The following is a 5,103-nucleotide window of genomic DNA, read 5'->3' as shown; positions in this document are numbered from 1 at the left end:
GTTCCAGGATGTATTGAGTATCTGGTTTTATGAGCTTCTCTAAGTACCATTTCTCTCATATCTCCAAATTTTGGTACCCAAATCCTTTCAGCCCTATACCGGGTTCCGTCTTCCCGAATATTAAGATGCTTCTCCGATCCTTTGGGTATTTCATCCTTTAAATTTCCCTCTTTTAAAACTCCTTGTTGCGCCTCCTTTATTTGAGTAGTAATGTTATTATGAATCATTATATTCATAGATTTTACTCGAATGGGTTCTCTGTCCTTCCTGCTCAAGGCATCGGCTACCACATTTGCCTTCCCCGGGTGGTAACGAATCTCAAAGTCGTAATCATTCAACAATTCAATCCACCTACGCTGCCTCATATTCAGTTGTTTCTAATTAAATATGTGTTGAAGACTTTTGTGGTCTGTATATATAATACTTTTGACCCCATATAAGTAGTGCCTCCAAGTCTTTAATGCAAAAACAACCGCGCCTAATTCCAAATCATGCGTCGTATAATTTTGTTCGTGAATCTTCAATTGTCTAGACGCATAAGCAATCACCTTCGTTCGTTGCATTAATACACAACCGAGACCTTGCTTTGATGCATCACAATAAATCACAAAATCATCATTCCCTTCAGGCAATGACAATATAGGTGCCGTAGTTAGCTTTTTCTTCAATAACTGAAACGCTTTCTCTTGTTCAACATTCCATTCAAATTTCTTCCCTTTATGCATTAATGCAGTCAAGGGTTTTGCTATTCTGGAAAAGTCTTGGATGAACCTTCTGTAGTAACCAGCTAGTCCTAAAAACTGGCGTATGTGTTTCGGAGTTTTCGGGGTTTCCCACTTTTCAACAGTTTCTATCTTTGCCGGATCCACCTTAATACCTTCTTTGTTCACTATGTGACCGAGGAATTGAACTTCTTCCAACCAAAATGCACACTTTGAAAACTTAGCGTACAATTCTTCCTTCCTCAATACTTCTAACACCTTTCTCAAATGTTCACCGTGTTCTTGGTCATTCTTTGAGTAAATAAGTATGTCATCAATGAAAACAATGACAAACTTGTCAAGGTATGGTCCACACACTCGGTTCATAAGGTCCATGAACACAGCTGGTGCATTAGTTAAACCAAACGGCATGACCATAAACTCGTAATGACCGTAATGTGTTCTGAAAGCAGTCTTTGGAATATCATCTTCTTTCACCCGCATTTGATGATACCCGGAACGTAAGTCAATCTTTGAATAAACAGACGAGCCTTGTAGTTGATCAAATAAGTCATCGATTCTCGGTAGTGGGTAGTGGTTCTTGATGGTAAGTTTGTTCAACTCTCGGTAGTTGATACACAACCTGAATGTACCATCTTTCTTCTTGACAAACAAAACAGGAGCTCCCCACGGTGATGTGCTTGGTCGAATGAAACCACGCTCTAAAAGTTCTTGTAATTGGCTTTGCAGTTCCTTCATCTCACTGGGTGCGAGTCTGTAAGGAGCACGAGCTATTGGTGCAGCTCCTGGTACAAGATCTATTTGAAATTCAACGGATCGATGTGGGGGTAATCCCGGTAATTCTTTCGGAAATACATCGGGAAATTCTTTTGCAATGGGAACATCATTGATGCTCTTTTCTTCAGTTTGTACTTTCTCGACGTGTGCTAGAACAGCATAGCAACCTTTTCTTATTAGTTTTTGTGCCTTCAAATTACTAATAAGATGTAGCTTCGTGTTGCCCTTTTCTCCGTACACCATTAAGGGTTTTCCTTTTTCTCGTATAATGCGAATTGCATTTTTGTAACAAATGATCTCCGCTTTCACTTCTTTCAACCAGTCCATACCGATTATCACATCAAAACTCCCTAACTCTACTGGTATCAAATCAATCTTAAATGTTTCGCTAACCAGTTTAATTTCTCGATTTCGACATATATTATCTGCTGAAATTAATTTACCATTTGCTAATTCGAGTAAAAATTTACTATCCAAAGGCGTCAATGGACAACTTAATTTAGCACAAAAATCTCTACTCATATAGCATCTATCCGCACCCGAATCAAATAAAACGTAAGCAGATTTATTGTCAATAAGAAACGTACCCGTAACAAGCTCCGGGTCTTCCTGTGCCTCTACCGCATTAATATTGAAAACTCTTCCACGGCCTTGTCCATTCGTGTTCTCCTGGTTCGGGCAATTTCTAATAATGTGGCCTGGTTTTCCACATTTATAACAAACTACATTGGCATAACTTGCTCCGACACTACTTGCTCCGCCATTACTCGTTCCGACACCATTTGTTCCTTTCGTTCTATTAACCCCTGGTCCGTAGACCTCACACTTCGCCGCGCTATGACCATTTCTTTTACACTTGTTGCAAAATTTGGTGCAGAACCCCGAGTGATTCTTTTCACACCTTTGGCATAGCTGCTTCTGATTGTTGTTGTTGTTGCGGTTATTATTGTTGTTGGGATGATTGTTGTAGTTGCTGTTGTTGTTGTTGTTGTTGGGCCGTTTGTTGTAGTTGCGATTGATGTTGCGATTGTTGGGATAATTGTTGCGATTATTGTTGTAATTGTTGTTGTTGTATTGGTGATTCTTATCACCGTTTTCCTCCCACTTTCTTTTGACTTGCTTCACATTGGCCTCTTCAGTAGTCTGTTCTTTAATTCTTTCTTCAATTTGGTTCACGAGTTTGTGAGCCATTCTACATGCCTGTTGTATGGAGGCGGGCTCGTGTGAACTTATATCTTCTTGGATTCTTTCCGGTAATCCTTTCACAAACGCGTCGATCTTCTCTTCCTCATCTTCGAATGCTCCCGGACACAATAGGCACAATTCTGTGAATCGTCTTTCGTACGTGGTAATATCAAATCCTTGGGTTCGTAACCCTCTAAGTTCTGTCTTGAGCTTATTGACCTCGGTTCTGGGACGGTACTTCTCGTTCATCAAGTGCTTGAATGCTGACCACGGTAGTGTGTACGCATCGTCTTGTCCCACTTGCTCTAGATAGGTATTCCACCATGTTAACGCAGAACCTGTGAAGGTATGCGTAGCGTACTTTACTTTGTCCTCTTCAGTACACTTACTTATGGCAAACACCGATTCGACCTTCTTGGTCCACCGTTTCAATCCGATCGGTCCTTCGGTTCCATCAAATTCCAAAGGTTTGCAGGCAGTGAATTCTTTGTAGGTGCATCCTACACGATTTCCTGTACTGCTAGATCCAAGGTTATTGTTGGTATGTAGCGCAGCCTGTACTGCGGCTATGTTTGAAGCTAGAAAAGTACGGAATTCCTCTTCATTCATATTCACGGTGTGTCGAGTAGTCGGTGCCATTTCCTTCAAAATAGTTAAATGGAACAAGTTAATCATACAGAATATTAAGAGTAGTTAATAGTATTTTGTAGCATAATATGAACTCATTTATAAAAGCTTTTTCTTCATATTAGCATTTTATAAGTTTAAATTCGGGTAGTACCTACCCGTTAAGTTCATACTTAGTAGCTAATATACAATTCAACTACTACAATTCTATATGAAAAACTGATTATAATAATATTTCGCGTTCAAACTTTTATACAATATTTTACAAACTTACAATACCGCTTATTTTACATAAAGCATGAAATATAGCACACAATAACTTTGATACAAGATAGTTGTGAAGATAATTCTAGCTAGTACACAAGTCGTTCAGCAAAGGCAATAAAGACACGTAATTCATACGTCCAGAAACAAGTCATGCATTCTGGTTTTACTAGGACTACTTCCCATCCTTGGTCTTGTGCAACATAACCATTATGGCCGTTGATAAGACAGCGTGTTGTAACGTCATCAAAGGGACGAGGGTTACGTAATGTCCAACAGTCCCGTAATAATCTAAAAACCTCATTTCTTACCCCAATTACCGACTCCGTCACTTGTGGAAACGTTTTGTTTAATAGTTGTAGCCCGATGTTCTTGTTCTCACTTTGGTGAGAAGCGAACATTACTAATCCGTAAGCATAACATGCTTCTTTATGTTGCATGTTAGCCGCTTTTTCTAAATCACGAAGTCCAATATTCGGATATATTGAGTCAAAATAATTTCTTAACCCGTTGCGTAAAATAGCATTTGGGTTCCCCGCAATATATGCGTCAAAGTAAACACATCGTAACTTATGGGTTTCCCAATGTGATATCCCCCATCTTTCAAACGAAAGTCTCTTATAAACCAAGACATTCTTGGAACGTTCTTCGAATGTCTTACAAACTGATCTCGCCTTAAATAGTTGTGCCGAAGAATTCTGGCCGACTCTAGACAAGATTTCATCAATCATGTCTCCGGGTAGGTCTCTTAAAATATTGGGTTGTCTATCCATTTTGTGTTTTTAAACTGTAAAATAGACAAGAGTTAGATTCATAAAAAAAATACTTATTAATACAAGCAATTTTTACATATATCATAAAGCATAAGAACACTATATTACATATATTACACCACACGAATACAACTATCTTATTCCGACTCGCTCGTTTCTTCTTCTTCGGTTTTGGTTCGTTTTTCCAAGTTTCTAGGGATATATGATGTTCTCCTAATACGAGCCATCGTTATCCACATTGGTTTAGAAAAACCGGGTGGTTTAGAGGTTCCCGGGTCATTGTTACAACTTAAGGACTTCGGGGGTTGACGATACATATAAAGTTCATCGGGGTTGGAATTAGATTTCTCTATTTTTATGCCCTTTCCCTTATTATTTTCTTTTGCCTTTTTAAATTCAGTTGGGGTAATTTCTATAACATCATCGGAATTCTCGTCGGAATCCGATTCATCGGAGAATTGGTAATCCTCCCAATATTTTGCTTCCTTGGCGGAAACACCATTGACCATAATTAACTTTGGTCGGTTGGTTGAGGATTTTCTTTTACTTAACCGTTTTATTACTTCCCCCACCGGTTCTATTTCTTCATCCGGTTCCGATTCTTCTTCCGGTTCCGATTCTTCTTCCGGTTCCGACTCTTCTTCCGGTTCCTCTTCGGGAACTTGTGAATCAGTCCACAAATCATTCCAATTTACATTTGACTCTTCATTATTATTAGGTGAGTCAATGGGACTTGTTCTAGAGGTAGACATCTA

Source organism: Rutidosis leptorrhynchoides, chromosome 1 (assembly GCF_046630445.1).
Source record: "Rutidosis leptorrhynchoides isolate AG116_Rl617_1_P2 chromosome 1, CSIRO_AGI_Rlap_v1, whole genome shotgun sequence".
In the NCBI taxonomy this organism is placed as follows: Eukaryota; Viridiplantae; Streptophyta; class Magnoliopsida; order Asterales; family Asteraceae; genus Rutidosis; species Rutidosis leptorrhynchoides.
Note: the sequence above shows the minus strand (reverse complement) of the source record.